Source organism: Felis catus, chromosome A1 (genome assembly GCF_018350175.1).
Source record: "Felis catus isolate Fca126 chromosome A1, F.catus_Fca126_mat1.0, whole genome shotgun sequence".
NCBI lineage: Eukaryota > Metazoa > Chordata > Mammalia > Carnivora > Felidae > Felis > Felis catus.
In genome coordinates this window covers 165,843,301-165,862,558 of record NC_058368.1, presented here as the reverse complement: position 1 = coordinate 165,862,558, position 19,258 = coordinate 165,843,301, and the positions used below count along the sequence as shown (strand labels likewise).

General features: G+C 32.9%; 1 long non-coding RNA gene across 3 annotated transcripts in view; it reads left to right on the top strand.

Annotated features, from left to right (window-relative positions):
- Window positions 1-18,777, top strand: part of LOC109502592 — a 372,974-nt gene extending 354,197 nt beyond the window's left edge. For 2 of the 3 annotated variants that reach the window (XR_006583540.1, XR_006583541.1), the window contains exons 6-8: window positions 663-865; window positions 9,374-9,473; window positions 18,726-18,777. This is a non-coding gene — a long non-coding RNA (uncharacterized LOC109502592). The remainder of the gene's footprint in view (window positions 1-662; window positions 866-9,373; window positions 9,474-18,725) is intronic. The other variant, XR_002744006.2, reaches the window with a different exon arrangement.
- Window positions 18,778-19,258: the final 481 nt, after the last annotated feature.

Genomic DNA, 19,258 nt, shown 5'->3' with positions numbered 1-19,258 from the left:
TGAGGTAGAGAGATGATTTTTTGCTCCAAATGTATAATAAAATGTCTAGCATTACAATGATACCAAAGTGAATACTCCTCAAAATTCTAAATATATAGAAACAGAGATCTGTTTGCAATTGAAATCATAATTTTCAGCAGTAATTGCTTCTAAGATGCTGGTTCTATTAGTGATATAGTGTTGATGTTGCTTAGATGTAACATCAAGGCAAGCCTTGGAACTTTAAATTTTCTACCCTGGGAATACTGTTCCCAGAAAGACAATGTTTGAACAGAAAAAGGACTTTGAGAACCTAATTTACTTGGCTCCACCGGAAATCAGAACTGAAGCATAAACTTAGGTGCTATTATTTTATTAGGAAGTATAATACCAGGAAGTCAGAAATAAGAAAGAGTGAAGCAAGGAGAGAGTCAATAAGAGGGTGTGGTACTAAGTTACTACCACTGGAAACCAAGTGCAAATGATTGTGTGTTCTCAGGAGACTTTTCTGAAAGGCTACAGAATTCGTGGTCCCAAAGCGTCCATGGTAAGTCAGAGGAGGATGGAAGAGAAAGCGTTCATCCACCAACCATCCTGATCTAAACAGGAGAATGTTTGCCCCCACAGGGTGTTAACTCCATAGGACTTACATTTTTAATTCTTTTTTTTTTTTTCTCCACAAGCACAGACTCTAACCAGGTCCTGAGAAGTCAGGACCTTCTGGGACAGAAGAAAGCTTTGGGACAAGACTCAGTGGAAGAGCAACATCCTGGCACCCAGAGAAGAAGAGGCTCTGTTGTGCCTGCCTCAAGTTAGGAGAAGCCCATGCATAGTTGGTCCTTACAGTGGTCACTAATGCAGAAACAGTGGCCCAAATTGGAGACAGGTGAGGCCAAGAGAAACCAAAGTGCTGTGTCAAAAGTGTTTGAAACAAAAGCAGACTTCCTTATTCACACTTGAATTTAAATTTGCAATATAGGGTTGGTTCATTAATCTGTACTGTACATCTGTACAAAAGTGTAGTGCTAGCCAGATGTGTAACAATTTCTGAGTGAACCTTAAAGTCAAGTATGTACATTTTACTTTATTTTTTATGGTGCTAATGTTTATTTAACTATCAAAGATAATGGTCTACCTTGAAGAATAGTTGTATACTTGACTAATAAGATACTTCTGAGCTATTTGACATTTTAAGATTAAAGGAACATTTAATTTCATAATAGATTTCATAATATGCCTAATGTTATAGACCATTTGAAATTAAAAATTTTGAATTTTCTGTAGTAGAAAAATTAATTTACTTCTAGTCATGCCAACTAATCATATACATTTCAGAAATGGCAAAGCCATATCATTGACTTTATGATAATTAATATTTCTATTTTATTTTGACTTCTTCCAGAACTTTTTTTAAATTTCTCCATAATGATTATATATAGCTTCATTCATTTTTGTATGCATATATTTTATATACTTATTATTTGTATTTTATATAATATTTATATTTAAGTTTGGGATCCTAACTCAGCTTCCTTCCTCTTCTTCATAGAATTTGGAACTTAAAATATATAGAGGGCAAATGAAACACAAGTAAAGAATTGTATGAGAATTGCATGATAGTCTTCTAGTATTTTAAATCAAATTTTTCGGCTGGAGTCACTTTTTCTTTTTTTTTTTTTTAATTTTTTTTTTCAACGTTTATTTATTTTTGCGACAGAGAGAGACAGAGCATGAACGGGGGAGGGGCAGAGAGAGAGGGAGACACAGAATCGGAAACAGGCTCCAGGCTCTGAGCCGTCAGCCCAGAGCCCGACGCGGGGCTCGAACTCACGGACCGCGAGATCGTGACCTGGCTGAAGTTGGACGCTTAACCAACTGCGCCACCCAGGCGCCCCTGGAGTCACTTTTTCTAAGATCTTAGTGAGGACCAATTTTTTTTTTTTCTCTTAAAAAGAATATCTCTAGCCATGAGGACTTCTGCTAAATAATTTCAAAGCTCAAGAGGTCAAGACAAAACACACTATTAAAGCAAAACACTATTTGTTAAACTACTTTTAATGCAAAGAAATTGTAAAAATTCAAAATGGATCTTAAACTTGCTAAATATATTAGTAAGTAATTCAGATTATTTAACAGTCTTCAAATTGATTGGGAAAAAAAAGGATGACAAATGTGGGTCAAATCTTTATAAGACAGAACAAATAAATGGCTTTCTGGATATTAACTGAAATTACTAGTTCATTTATATATTTGGAGAATCTTCAAGTTAAACCATGACTGCATGTACGTGTATTTGAATAACCTACTTATGTAAGAAAACTACAAAAATAAGCTGATTTAACTCTAAAAAATACTAAATCTAATAATTTGTCTACATCAAATTTCAAATACTATTTTAGATTATTGTATTTTTTTTTAATGTTTATGAGAGAGAGGAAGTGTGCAAGCAGGGGTGGGGCAGAGAGAGAGGGAGAGAGAGAGAATCCCAAGCAGGCTTCATGCTGTCAGCACAGAGCATGATTTGGGGCTTGACCTCATCAACGATGAGATAATGACCTGTTAAAATCAAGAGCTGGACACTTTACTGCCTGAGCCACCCACGTGCCCCAATTTTAGATTATTTTAGATTACTTCAACCCAAGATGTCAACACTTTATGCAAGAATTTTTCAAGCCTCACGTCATTTGATAACCTTAAAAATATTCAATATCAATAAAATGTAATAATTCTTAAAAACTGATAAAATTGTCAGGACGCCTGGGTGGCTCATTCGATTAAGTTGTTAAGCATCTGACTCTTATTTCCACTAAGGTCATGAGCTCACACTTTGTGAGTTTGAGACCTATGTCAGGCTGTGCACTGCTCTGCTTAGGATTCTGTCTCCCTCTCTCTCTCTCTGCCCCCCCACCCCTGCCCCACCACTCTTATGTACATGGGCGTGTGGGTGTGTGCTCTTTCTTGCTCTCAAAACTAAATAAATAGACATCTTTAAAAACCTGATAAAATTGTATTTATTGTTGCTTTTGATTTTATACAATTTCCCCTCACTTGAGATGTTTTAATGCACTTTCCAAACATTTCTTGAAGTATCTTGTTGACTAAATGTTATATGAAATAGACTGATGCTGTATGAAGATACTTAGAACAAAATGGCAATCTGTACATTTTATAGAGTAAAAGACTCCAAAGTAAACTCTTCAATGAAAACAGTGATTAAAGAAAATATTATTTATTTGATCCTAACTCTCCAATTTGGTTAAAGTTTTATTTAAAGAATTTTTAATGTTTATTTCTGAAAGAGAGAGAGAAAGAGAGAGAGAAAGAGAGAGAACAAGCAGGAGAGGGGCAGAGAAAGAGGGAGACACAGAATCCAAAGAAAACTCCAGAATCTGAGCAGTCAGCATTAAAGCCCAAGGCAGGGTCCAAACCCATGCACTGTGAGATCATGACCTGAGCCAAGGTCTGATGCTTTATGCAGCTGAGCTACCCACGTGCCCCTAAAGTTTTATTTTAAACTGAAGATTTCAAATTGTTGAAAAATGAAAACAAATCCAAGCAGATGTATGCTGCTGTATTAGCAAGTTGACTAATGCTTAAGTTTCAGCTTGCTACAGGAATACAAAATAATCATTGATATAACCCAAATGAATCACACTATTGGCTTAGTCGGGCAGTATGGCTATTTAGAACTGGGGTGAAGTAGATACTTTAGATTGAGTATTATCTGATATTTGAGAAAACCATCTTTTCTAAACACAATCCTATTGTACTGACAGTAATAATACAAATTCTGATGACAAATTATCTAAATTTGAGAATGCTATTTAAAGGCTACAGGCTTATTTGTTTTCATAAAACAAATATAAACAAATGAAATGTCTTTCTGGATCTGTTGAAAGTCAAATTGAAATCATTCAAAATATGTTAAGCAATCTGAATTATAACTCATTTTATAAAGCTTATAGTGCTTAGGGGAAAAATGTGCCTGAATTCACAGCTAACATGAGATTTGCAATACAAAATAAGTTAACAAGGAAGCCAATGACATAAGCCCTAGGGTAATGGTACTTGCTGGAACAAAAGAATACTATATAATAATTCCAGAGAAGGACTCTGCAACTACTCAGAAATTATATTTCTTTGAAAATGATAACTTACAGTAATCCTGTCATTTCCCACAAATATTTTTCATCAGATTTGGCACATTTCACCTGTCGTGACATATATGAAAAACAAAGATGTTCATCGTTTCAATAATTTACTGCTCTTCAGTTTGAATAAAAAGAGCTTGAGAATTTTCTACTAGGTCTGTGATTTCTCACACCTAAAATATAACCGTTGGGCATTTATTTTTAATTATCATCTCTTCCACAATTACATTTTTCATTAGTGAGAAATTACTCCTATCAAATCAGTATTAGAATAATGATATTTAATATTTTTCTAGAAATCAGGATTTTTGAATTTGTTTTCAAAATATGATGCCCTCCTTAAATATGTGTTTAAGTTTATATTTGCATGAGTATTATGATTAACCATTTTGCACTGGGTATATTGCTAAGAAGTATGTTTGATTAAAGGTTTTATTGAGTACTCAAAGGTACAGGTATAGACTACTAAATGATGCATATAAATATAAAACTGTATAATCACCCTATATCATAACCTTACCACTTCCTCAACAACAGATGAAAACATTAATAATTATTTCATCCTTTTTTCTCACTAATTGCTCAGTGACCTTACTTAGCAGTTTTAAGAGTAATACATTAATATATTTTTTAATTCCTCTGAAAATGTTTATTTATTTATTTTTGAGAGACAGAGAGCATGTGCACGAGCAGGGGAGTTGCAGAAAGAGAGGGATCCATGCTGATAGCATGTATCGTTGGAGCCCAATGATACTCGTGAACTGTGAGTTCTGACCAAGCCACCCAGGTGCCTCAATATATTAGCTTTTCTAAATTTATTTATCTTATTGCTGGAGTTTGTACCTCTTAATTCATTGCACCTATTTCACCCATCCCCACAGCCAATATATTATCAATCTTAATAATATTTATTTGTATCTTAGAATATATTTTGGTTATAAACAACATTTTTATTTGTGCCTATGACCAAATTCATTCTTTCATCAACATCCTGCATAACAGTGGTAAAATATGATATAATAAATATATAACATTTATTAGCTCATTTAAATAAAACATTTAATAATTTTGTGTGGCATTTATTCTGCTTAAGAATTTATATTAAAGTTCTGATTTCATGTAAACTTAAATTAAGCATTGTTAAGCTGTATTATCATTAAGAGGTTTGTTACCAATACTTTGATAAAAATATTTGTAAGCGTAACTGTTTAGTTGCCTGTTATGCAGTGGTCAATAGCACAATGAGCCCAACTGAAAGTGACAATTAAGACTTTAATCCTTGGGGTGCCTGGGTGGCTCAGGAAGTTAAGTGTAAGACTTTTGATTTCAGCTCAGGTTATGATCTCAAGGTTTGTGGGTTCAAACCCTGGATGGGGTTCTGCACTGACAGTGGAGAGCCTATTTGGGATTCTCTCTCTCCCTCTCTCTCTGCCCCTCTCTGAATTGTGTGTGCACATGCAATCTTTCTCTCCCTCTGTCTCTCTTTCAAAATAAATCAACTTATAAAAAAGACTTAATTTACAGTGACACAAGCAAGAGGCAAACGAAAAAAAACTGCCAGTTTCCCAGTGATCAGGTAACATGCAGTTCGGTTGGGGGAAAAATGTCTCAGTAAAGGCCCCCCCAAGAAGAGGTCCCTGCAAAGACTCAGCCAGTTATGCCTAAAGAGAGTGATGGGATGGAAATTCAAGTAAGTCAGGCTAGCCTAGGCTTACTAAGTCTTTGGCTGCAGTTCCATCCGGAAAATCACATACACTGACTGTACACCAAGGCCAATGAGGTAATGGCCACTTCCCTTCATGAGGCCTGCGTTGTATTGCCGGTAGCTCAGCCTGAAAGGTTGCATATAAGATTTTGGAATAGAAATGGGCTTATTTAATGGCTTTAAATGACAAACCATGATCCAGTTTACCCATAACATGGACAATTAAAAGCTAAAGTAACAAAGTTTTATGCTAATATTAAGCTGTATTCTTTGATGGCAATTTATAATCCATCTAAAATTTCTGGCTTAGAAGGAACACTATTTATTATTATTATTATTACCATTCCTATGGTTTAGAAAAATCTCACCTTATAAGTAGCAAATTCATGAGGAAAAAACAGAAACTCACTTCCCCGCTTTTTTTTGCAGTTATCATGTAAGCAAATGACTGATACTCTTCCAGTTTCGATTCATATTTTACTGAAAGGAAAAAGAAAACTCCACTTTTGTCTTCTGTCATTATGGACAGTTACATACATGAGAAAATTATCCTTATAAAAGTAAATAAATTGTTGGATAAAAAATAATAAAAACATAAATTTAAAACAAATTAACTGGACAACAAAATAAGAAAACCTCAAAAGTCAATTAATAGTTGAAAATTTAAGAGGTAGGTTGGTATTGAGATGCCTGGATGGCTCAGTTGGTTAAGCGTGCAATTCTTGATTTTGACTCAGGTCATGATCTCAGGACTGGTGAGATCTCTCAGTGTGGAATCTGCTTGGGATTCTGGGTCTCCCACTCTCTCTGCCCCTCCCCGCCTGGTGCTTGCTCTCTCTCCTCTCTCTCTTTCTCTTCTCTCTCTCTTTCTCTCTCTTTCAAAATAAATGAACATTAAAAAATGAAAAGAAATAGGCCTCTATTGCTATATACTTCTCCTGTAGGACCTTTTTTGCTGCATCCTGAAGGTTCTGGACTGTTGTGTTTTCATTTTCATTTGTTTCCATGTATTTTTATATCTTCTTTGATTTTCTGGTTGGCCCATTCATTGTTTAGTAATATTTTGGATTTTGTTTTGTTTTTTAAATGTACTTATTTATTTTGAGAGAGAGAGCAAGAAAGAGTAGAGGAGCAGCAGAGAGAGGAAGAGACAGAATCCCAATCAGGCTCCACACTGTCAGCAAGGAGTCTGACATAGGGCTTGAACTCCTGAACCATGAGATCATGACCTGAGCCAAGATCAAGAGTCAGATGCTTCAATGACTAAGCCCCCCAGGTGCCCCATGTTGCATGCTGTTTAACCTCCATGTATTTTTTTTTGGTCTTCCCACATATTTTGTTGTTGGTTTCTAACTTCGTAGCATTGTGATGAGAAAAGTTGCATGGTATGATTTCAGTCTTTCTGCATTTGTTGAGGCTTGTTTTGTGACCTTATATATGATCTGTTCTGGAGAATGTTCCATGTACACTTGAAAAGAATGTATTCTGCTGTTTTAGGATGGAATGTTCTGAATATATCTGTTAAGTCTATCTGGTCCAGTATGTCACTCAAAGCCATTGTTTCCTTATTGATTTTCAGTTTAGATGACCTGTCCTTTAACACATTAAGTGGAGTGTTAAAACCCCCTACTACTATTGTACTATTATCAATTAGTTCCTTTATATTTGTTATTAATTGTTCTATATATTTGAGTGCTTTCATGTTGGGTGTATAAATATTTACAATTGTTATATCTTCTTATTGGATTATCCCCTTTATGATTATATAATGCCCTCTTTGCCCCTTTTTACAGTCTTTATTTTAAAGTCTAGTTTGTCCGATATAAGTATTGCTATTCTGGCTTTCTTTGGCATGAATTTGTGTAATAAATGTTTCTCCACCCCTCACTTTCAATCTGCAGGTGTCTTTCAGTCTGAAATGGCTTTCTTGTAGGTGGCATATAGATGAGTCTTTTTTTTTATATACATTCTTATATCCTACCCTATGTCTTTTGATTGGAGTGTTTAGTCCATTTAATTTCAAAGAAACCCTCTTTTTGCTTTTTTTTGTTTCAATTTTTTTTTAGTTAGTTAATATATGAGGGTCAAAGGAACCCTCTTACACTATTGGTAGGAATGCAAAGTGGTGCAAACATTCAGGAAAACGTTATAAACTTTCCTCAGAACGTTAAAAATAGAATTACCATGCAATCCAGCAATGGCACTACTATGTATTTACCCCATGAATACAAAATACTAATTCAAAGATGTATGTACATACCGATGTTTATAGCAGCATTATTTACAATAGCCAAATTATGGAAAAAGCCCAAGTGTCCATCGACTAATGAATGGATAAAGAAGTGTTTTGTGTATATGTGTGTGTGTATATGTACGTATATATATGTATATATACATATACGTACATATACATATGTGTATGTGTGTACATATATGTATATATGCACGTATATGTGTACATATATGTGTATATATATAATGGAATATTAACTGAGCAATCAAAAAGAATGAAATCTTGCCATTTGCAACAATGTGGATTGAGTTAGAGAGTTTTATGCTAAGTGAAATAAGTCAGTCAAAGAAAGACAAATACCAAATGATTTCATTCATATATGGAATTTAAGAAACAAACCAATGAGCAAAGAGCAAGAAAACCAGAAAGAGGTAAACCAAGAAACAGACTCTTAACTATAGAGAACAAACTGATGGTTATCAGAGGGGAGGGGGATGAGTGGATGGGTGAAATAGGTGATGGGGACTAAGGAGTGCACTTGTGATGAGCACTAGGTGTTGTATGAAAATGTTGCATCACTGTATTATACCCCTAAAACTAACATTACACTGTATATTAATTATTAATTTAAATAAAAAGTTTTACAAAAGAGAAAGAAAAGTTAAGATAGAAAAAGAGAGATTGAGAAGAAGGAATGAGGGAGGAAGGGAGAAAGAAAGGAAAGAACAAAGAAAGAAAGAAAAGAAAGATTCATACCAGTTTTAGCTCTTCGGATAACCACTGAAGTCAAATAAACACTAGTTTCTCTCTCTCTGCCTCTCTCTCTGTCTCTCTCTTTTCCTCTCTTTTGTTCATTTTATTAATTACTTAGGCATATGTTAAGTGTTCACAACTTAATGATTTGTATAGGGTGCTCTGATTTTCCACTGTATCATTATCAAATGTCTTTCTTTCATTTTAATAATTCTTCTAGACTTAAAGTCTACTCTGTGTGATATTAATATATCTACACTAACTCTTCTTTGTTTGGTGGTAGCCTAATGGACAATATCATTTAAAATTGTATTGGCAAATATCAAATAGCTTGGAATAAGTCTATCATAAAAATAAGACCTCCGCATGAAAACTAAAAAAAAAAAGCATCGTACAGGGAAATAAAAAAAAAAACCCACAACTTAATAAATGGATGAGTCTATCATGTTCATGAATTATCAGACTCCATATTATAAAGATGACAATTCTCTTCACTTTAATATGTTACATATACTATATAATTTCAACATAACCTTTCTTTTTATTTTGCAGTAATTGTTTATCAGATCATAAACCACATAGCCATGAAAAGACTCCAGAAGAGTCAAGAGAATCTTTAAGAAGAAAGCTGGAGGACTTACTCCATCATACAGTAAGACATATTATAAAAATACAATAAATTCTAATGTGGCATTTACTTTATTTATTCATAAGAAACTATATTAATATTCCGTAAGTAAGAACACGTAAATTAGATTGGCACAAAACAGTAAAGAAATTCAATGACTTACTCTTTTACAAAAAAGTTTGTGCATAATATTCTTAGCAATTGAGAAAATATTTAGTTTGATGGTATGCTTTAACTATTTTAAATATTGGTCTCGGGACAGTTGCATAAAACTACATATATTTTGTTTCATCAGATTTTCTCCTTAGAAAATAAAATAATCATTAATCAAATACTGTAAAATAAATTAGTAACATAATAAATATATATAGTGAACAAATAATATACTGTAAACAAGGAATATGCAGCAGGGAGTATAATGATTCCTCAGTTTAGAAACTTAATATAGTTCATCAGTTAAGGTGATTAACGGAAAATAGCATGAAGCATCAGTATACGTTCTAGAAAGCATTGTTAAAATTCCATAGCCAACTATGTTAGAAAAAAGAACTTCAACAATATTAAAATATAAATATAGTTTCTCAACCTCGTAAATAAGTACATCTTAGAAACCTAGAGTTCAAAAGGACCCATGGAATTAGGTGTACATAATCTGTGTTTCACAGTCTTAATTGTGTATTCCTTTCTCAAAAGAGGGTGTTCTACATGTGCTGGACTAGAAGAATCAGTAAGAGATATGAGTTTAGTACATCACATTCTCTGCCAACATTATCCTTATAGTTGCCCAGTTATTTTATTTATTCTTTTACTAATTTATTCTCATTAGTTCAATGAATACTTATTGAGAACCTACTTTTTGCAATATATTGCATTAAGTATGGGTGCAGATAAAAGACAAATAAGATATAGAACTTGCTTTCTAATATCTTTTATTATATTACCTATATATTTGTGTTTCATAAGTACATATTTATATGTGTTATACCTATTTATATGCATTTTCATCAGAATTATCCAATAATTTTGATACTTGTACATATGTGTTTATTGGTAGATAGGGGGAAATGGAAATAATTTAACTGAATTGTCATACAAAACTAAAATAAGTTAAAATGTCCCATCCAAAGTCATAAAGGTAAAAGTTTATCTTTAAAAAGTTTACTGAACAATTATCCTCATATGTTTGTAACTAATGAAATTTATTAAGTGGATATATGAAAACATGTAAAACACACTGTGTCAACTTGTTTTGATAATTTTTATTTGAAGCAAACACTTGTCTTCTAAAAGTTGACTAAAATAATTCAATGTTTTCTCATTAAGACAATAAAGATAATATATATGTTAAATTTAATGGTACTTTTAGAATGTACAAAGTACAAAATTTCCTGGGATGTATGGTTATAATTATTATTTTATCAATCCGTCCCTTTGGGTGAATATTTTAAGTTAATTTTGACCAAATTAAATGCCAGAAACAATATATTATATTTCATATGTTACTACCTACTAAAATCATAATGCTGATTTATTGCTGTGATCTTCTATTTAAAGCATGAACAAGAACTATTAAACTCTCATTCCAGAAGGGAAATTTTTATTATTAACAGATGCATTCTAACTGGGGAGTCTCATGCAGCTATGAAATATGAGTCTTACTTCAAGATGCATTTATTCATTACATGTGTATAGGGACCAAGAGGTAGTTCAGCTCTGGGCCCAGGCTGTATCTTGGCTCCTGTTGTCATCAGCTCCCTAAGTGATTCTGCTCCCCTTGTCCCCAGAGACCTGCCCATTGTTATATTTCTTCCTGTGTAAACAGTATTTTGCCAGTACAGATGAGTACTCTCTCCTCCTTCCTACTTTGCTCTAATAAAATACCCATTTTTCACAAACAGGAGGACATTCATTTTTCCCACATCATTTTTCAAGTACCAAATCATGGCATTTCAAATTTTAAGTAAACAAAAAGTCCAATTTTTCATAGTGACAGCAACTGCATTGATGTATGAACCTGAAACACCAAATGACTTATTCCTGATGATATTTGAAGAAGCCCCTTGTATTTCTAAAACATGTCAAAATGATTTGTTTTGGCATCACAGTACAGCCCTTGTTTATGTAAGCTCTTAATAGCCTATGTTTGATTATCCGGGGTATAGGTCCTTGTTATAAATTAGATTCCATCTGCTAAACTACCCTCATTATAGGTTCGAAGGACAGATAATGCCACATACTCCTTACTTAAATAAATCTCAGAAGCTTGCAGTCTGCCTAATTGACTTACTAAAATCTTGGAAGCAGTAGAAACAATGATAAACATGAAGCTTCTCTTTTTTTTTTTTTTCACCTTTGGAGTGAGCTGCAGTACAAGTGTCTAGGCAATCTCCAAAATGGACAGAACCTGTTTTCTTGTCTGGATATCTCAAGAGAGAAAAATAAATGTCACAGCAATTGCCTTTTTGTTTTGTTCTAGTCACAGAACCATAGGGATGTGTTTTAAGAAGAAAGTACTTGTAGCCGTCAACATAATGCTATGCCCATCCCTACACTGCCCTGTGTGAGTGGACAGTGATAAATGAAAAGGGCTGTAAGAAAGCAAGTGTTCACTTCAGATCTGAGGTTTCTACCTTTCAAGAGTGATTTGCTAGGCCCCCATGGCTTAAAGGGTGCCAAAAAGTACTCATTATTGTTTTTTTCCCATGACTCTGGTGGAGTATAATGATATAGTTCAGTGATTAGAACGCTAAGATCTAGAATAAGAATGCAAAATTGTGAAATTCTCATTTAGATTTTTTTTTTTATATACTTGTGAGACTTGGGGGAGGGGCAGCTCGGGCCCTAATTTAACGTGTGTGTTGATATAATTGACATACAATAACTGCACATATTTAAAGCATACAATTTCTCATGCTTTGACATATTTAGATACCAGGGAATCTATCACAAGTATTATAATAAACATATTCATCACCCCTAAAGGTTTCCTGATGCTGCTTTGTAATTCTTCCACCCGCCCCTCTCTGCTACTCTCCTGTTCTCATAGGTAACTACTGATCTGCTTTCTGTTAGTACAGATTAGTTTTTATGTTCTGAAATTTTGTATAAATGGAGTTATGCAAAAAGCAAAAGATATACAAAAGAGACAAATGCATATATTTGGGGGGCTCTAATTTTACTAAACATAATTATTTCAAGAATTTTTCATGCTGTTTTGTTTATTCTTTGTTCCTTACATTGCTGAATAGGATTCCATTCTGTGATTATGCCAAGTTTTGTTTCTGTGTTCCCCTGTTGATAAACATTTGGGTTGTTTCAAGTTTTTAGCTATACTACTAATAAAGCTAGTACGAACATTCCTATACAAACCTTTCTAACAACAAACTTTTCCGTTGTTGTTAATATTAGTTACATATCTAGGATTAGAGTGGCTAGGTTATATGGTAGGTGTCGGCTTAACTTTTTTAGAAGCTGCTAAATTGTTTTCCAAAGTAATTATAATGTTTTACATACCCATTAGGAAAGTCTGAGAGTTCCAGTTTCTCCACACCCTTGCCAACACATTTATTGTGAGCTATTTAATTGTAATCATACTAACGTGTAATGGAATTCCCATGGAAATCTGCATTTCCTTAGGATTTTGGTGAAGTGTCTGTTCTAAATTTTGCCCTTAACATTGTTTTTCAAAGAATTTTAATATTTTTATATATTGCAACTTATCATGTTTTATGGATCCAAGTTTTAGAGTCATATCTAAAAGTGTGTTACAAAGAGAATTTTAAAATTTTTGAAAAATGTTTCACTGGAGGCAAAAGAAACAATAACAAACATGAATTATTGGAACTTATGATAAAAAAAGCTTCTGCACAGTGAAGGAGATAATCAACAAAACTAAAAGACAGTCTATGGAATGGGGGAAGATATTTGTAAAAGACCTATCAGATAAAGGGTTAGTATCCAAAGTGTATAAAGAGCTTATCAAACTCAACACCCAAAAAACAAATAACCCAGTGAAGAAATGGGCAGAAGACATGAATAGACAATTTTCCAAAGTAGACATCTAGATGGCTAACAGACATGTGAAAAGATGCTCACCATCACTCATCATCAGGGAAATATGTAAGTTAAAACCATGATGAGATACCACCTCACACCTGTGAGAATGGCTAAAATTAACAACACAAGAAACAACAGGTGTTGGAGAGGATGCGGAAAAAGAGGAAACCTCTTGCACTATTGGTGGGAATGCACACTGGTGAAGCCCTCTGGAGAAAAATATAAATGTTCCTCAAGAAACTAAAAATAGAACTACTCTACAACCCAGCAATTACAATGTTAGGTATGTATTTACCCAAAGGATATAAAAATACAGAATCCAAGAGATACATGCACCCTGATGTTTATATTTGAGTTATTAACAATAACCAAACTATGGAGAGAACCCAAGTATCCATCAATTGATGAGTGGATGAAGAAGATATAGTATGTATATACAATATAATATTACTCAGCCATCAAAAAGAATGAAATCTTGTCATTTTCAACATTGTGCAGGGAGCAAGAACACGTTATGGTAAGCAAAATAAGTCAATCAGAGAAAGACAAATATCATATGATTTCTCTTATATGTGGAATTTAAGAAACAAAACAGATGAACATATGGGAAGGAAGGAAAAAAGAAAGATGGAAACAAACTACAATTCATTTTTTGATGGATCCTGGTTTTATAATCATATGTAAGAAGGATTTGCCTAATTTGGACTTCTAGAATAATACACATATAAGTTTACATTTATGTCTCTTTTTTAAGAAATTTATCTGTCATCAGCATTGATTTAGTTAATTATTTGCATATGGATATTCAATTATTTCAGTATAGTTTGTTGAAAGATTATGCATCCTGCACTGAATTATGTTAGCAACTTGGTTGAAAATCATATTCCAACCACTGTCAGTATGTGTCCTATGTGTGTGGGTTTTTTTGGGGAAGTTTACATCCAGAGACACTAATCTAATTTGACTCTTTTTATGAAATATAATACTTTACAATAAAATGTATAGAAGTAAAGCTTATATTGTAGCTTCATACTAAGTTTTAAAGTTAGTTAATATTTGCCCTCCCCATTTGTTCTTATTTTTTAAAGTTGTTTTGACTTTTCTAGGTCTTTTGCATTTTTATGTGAATTTCTATGTGAAATTCTGGAAGTATGATTGAGATTATATAGAATCTATGAATCAATTTGGGAGAATTAATATCTTAAAGATTTGATCTTCAGACTCATAAACTGAATATATCTTTCCATTTATTTAGGTCTCTGATTCCTTAGCAATGATTTATAGTTTTCTATGAATAGGTTTTATTTATCCTTTGTTAGATGGATCCCTAAGTATTTTGACTTTTGTTGCTATTAAAAATAATATTGATTTAAAAAATATATATATATATCTGATTTTTCTTGCTAGTATATAGAAATAAAATTTTGTATTCAGAAATCTTGCTAAACTCATGTATTGGTTCTGTTAGCTTCTTGTGGAGACTATCAGTTTCTACATAAATGATCATATCATCTGTGTATAATTTCACTTTTTCCTTTCCAATACACATGGCTTTCATTTATTTATTTTTTTACTTAAAAAATAATTTGTGCTTTCTTGAATTCCTAGAACAATGTTAAATAGAAGTGGTGAGAGTGGACACTCATTCCATATTCCTGATTCTAGAGAGAAAGTATTAAGTTTTCTACAATTAAGTACAATATTAGTTGTAGTTTCTTTTTAGGTATCTTTATCAGATTAACAAAATTCCCTTCTATTCCTAGTTTGCTGAGAGTTTTGAAATGATTTTTGTGGGTATTTTAAGATGGTCTTGTTTTTATATTTTAGTCTGTTAATATGGTGAATTTATTGTTCTAATGTTAAACTAACTTTAAAATTCTAGGATAAATTACATTAGGTCATGATACTTCACCCTTGTTATATATTCTTGGATATAAGATACTAATGTTTATTTAGGATATTTGCATCTAAGTTAATAAAGGGTATTGGTTTGTACTATTTTTTCTTCTGCAGTGTGTATGCCTGATTTTAATATCAGGATAATGTTGGCTGATAAAATTCTTTAATTTTCTCAAAGGGCTAGGGCAGAAATAGTATTTTTTTTCTTAAATATTTGTTACCAGTTACCAGTGAATCTGTTGGAACCTCAGATTCTTTTTGTAGGATGGTTTCTAACTACACATTTAATTACTTTAAATTAAATAATGTTATTCAGGTTATCTATGTATTATTGAGTGAACTTTGGTAATTTATAGGTTATTTATGAAATGGCATTTGACCATTTCATCTAAGTTGTCCAATTTACTAGCACCAAGTTGCTTATAATATTCTCTTATTATTCTTTTAATATTCATATTGGTATAGAGATTTCAACACTCCATTCCTGGTTTTGTCAATATTTGTTTTCTCACTTTTTCCTGATGAGTCTGATTAGAGTAAGGATTGGCAAATGTTTTTCTATATAAAATCAGATAGTAAACATATTAGGCTGAGGCCCACATCAAATCTGTTATATTTCTCTTTTTTTTCTTTTTCTTTCTTTTCTTTTTTCTTTTTTTTTCTCATGGTAAAAAGTGCCTAACATAAAATCTGCCCTTTTAGGGGCTTCTGGGTGGCTCATAAGGCTGAGCCTGCAATTTCAGCTCAGGTTGTGATCTCATGGCTCGTGAGTTAAAGCCCAACATCAGGCTCTCTGCTGTCTGGATGGAGCCCTCTTCAGATCCTCTATCCCCCTCTCCCTCTGCACCTTCCCCATTCATGCTCACTCTCTCTCAAAAACAAATATATATTTTTTAAAGTCCTCCTTTTAGGGGCACCTGGGTGGCTCAGTCAGTTAAATGTCAGACTTTGGCTCAGGTCATGGTCTCACAGTGAGTTCGAGCCCCACATCGGGCTGTGCTGTTGGTTCAGAGCCTGGAGCCTGTTTCAGATTCTGTGTCTCCTTCTCTCTTCACCCCTCCCCTGCTTATGTTCTGTCCCTCAAAAAATGAATAATTGTTAAAATATTTTTAATAATAAAATTAAAAAATTAAAAATAAATTAAAAAAAGTCTCCCTTTTAAATACCTTTTAAGTATATAATACAGTATTATTAATATGTGCACATTTTTATGCAGCAGATATCTAGTACTTTTTTTCATCTTTCATGACAAACTCTAGATCGATTGAATGGAAGCTGTCTCTTTCCCCTCCTCTCAGCCCCTGGAAACCACCATTTTATTTTCTGCTTCTATAAGTTTGACTAAGTTAGCTTTTCATATATGTGGAATCATGCAGTGTTAGTCTTTCTGTGATGGTTTATTTCACTTAGCATAACGTTCTCATGACTCATCCATGTTGTAGTTCATAGCAGGAACTGATTAACAAAGAAAACAAAAACTCAGTTAAAATCGGGCACAGGACTTGAATAGAGATTTCAGCAAAGAAGACATACAAGTGCCGAACAAGTGTAAGAAGAGAAGCTTAACATCACTAATTATCAGAGAAATGCAAATCAAAATCACGGTACCACTTTACTCCTGTTAAGATGGCCATTATCAGAAAAATAGAAAATAACAGATGCTGTCCAGGGTATGGAGAAATTGAAACACTTATGCACTATGGTAGGAATATAAAATGGTGTAGCCATTAATGGAAAACAGAATGGAGCTTCTTTGGGAAATTAAAAATTAAATTACCATGTGATCTAGCAATCCTTCATCTGAGTATCATTCAAAAGAATTAAAAACAAGATCTTGAAGAGATTCTAGCAGTCCCATGTTCATTGTAGTATTGTCCACAATAGCCAAGAGGTGGACACAACCTAAATGTCCATCAATGGATAAATGGATAAGTTTTGGTACATACATACAAAGCAATATTATTCAACCTTAAAAAGAAATAATCCTTGTTTTTGTTTTCTAACAACCATAAATTTTTTTTTCATAGCACACATTTCATTCAAAAATGGGCTGAGGGCAAAATTTGGCCGCTAGCCAATATTTGTCAATTGGTGGACTAAAGTTTTATTAATTTGTTGATTAATTTGTTGATTTCTCCTTATTTTTCTCTCCTTTATAGTCCATTGATTATTGATTCTGTTCTTTCATGTTTTCCTTTTTCAATTATTTTCAATTTAATTTTTGTTACTTTTCTAGTTTCTTATTGTAGCAGCTGAATTTATTTTTAATAAAAATATTATTGGTGTAATATTCTTCCTAAGCACTACTCTAGTGGCACTCCAAATATTTGATATACTGTGAAATATGATCTACCTTTGTAAGTGTTCCATGCACACTTGAAAGAATATTTATTCTGCTGTTGTGTGCAGTGTTTTAAAATGTGTATTAGATTAAGTGTTGCTCAAATTTTCTATATCCTTACTGACTTTCTGGCTACTTGTTCTATCAATTGGTGAGATAGGGTTTTGCATTGTTTAGGTACAATTACAGATTTCTCTATTCTTGCAATTCTATCAGTTTTTGTTTCATGTATTTTGAAACCCTGTTATTATGTGCATAATTATTTAAAATTGTGCATTCTATTGATGAGTTGATCCCTTTGTCATTATGACATGACCTTCTTTATTCCTTATAATGTCCATTACTCTAAAATGTACTCTGTATAGTATTTATTTTGTATTTATGTTTATGTATTAATATAACCTTCCAAGCTTTCCTTTGTCTTGTGTTGTTTATCATTTCCATCCTTTTCCTTAAACTTGTGTATTTTCATTTTAAAATAGATTTCTTATAAGTAGCATATAGCTGAGTCTTGCTTTTTTATCTAATCTGACACACCTTGACTTTTTATTGGACTGTTTTGACCATTTAATTTTAATCTAGGCGGTCTTAAATCTACCATCTTGTTATTGATTTTTTATTTATCCCCTCTGTATTGTTTTGTTCCCCTCTTTTCCTACCTTCTTGTATATTGAGCATGGTTTTCTTTTTTTTATGCCATACTAACTATTTAACTTTTTTTTAAATTTTAGTGGTTACTGTAGGGCTTATATTATATTTTCTAAACATCACTGTTTAACTTTCAAGTAATGTATACCATTTCATATAAAGTGTATAAATCTTAAACTCGAATTTCTCCACTAGCTGTCTTTCAAGTATTACTCTTACATATTTTACTCACATGTTGTAAACACAATACAATGTTATTTTTATTTAAATAGTTGTATGTTTAAAAGATTTATGTGATTTAAACAAATTTTTTTAATTTATTTTCAAGACAGAGAGAGACAGAGCATGAGCAGGGAAGTAGCAGAGAGAAAGGGAGACACAGAATCCGAAGCAGGCTCCAGGCTCTGAGCTGTCAGCACAGAGCCTGATGCAGGGCTCATACCCACAAACCGTGAGATTATGACCTGAGCTGAAGTCAGACACTCAACCGACTGAGCCACCCAGGCGCCCCTGATGTGATTTTTTAAAAGTCACATATTTACAATATGTTTTTTTTTTATTCTGGTATTCTTCATCACTCTGTGTATACTCAAATTTCCATCTTGTATTATTTTCCTTCTACCTAAGGGGCTCCCTTTAAATTTTCTTATAGGGAAGATCTACTTAAAACGAGTACTTTCAGGCAGGTCTAGTACTCCCAAGGTCATTTTCTTTGAGGAAATTTTAGATGGTATTGTGTTTTAAACTTCAGTATCCATATGATTCTCATTAGTATGCATTAATACAATTTATTTTCTATGATGCTCTTATATCTTGTGACCTTGCTTAGCTCACATATTAATTCTTGGAATATATAAATATAAAT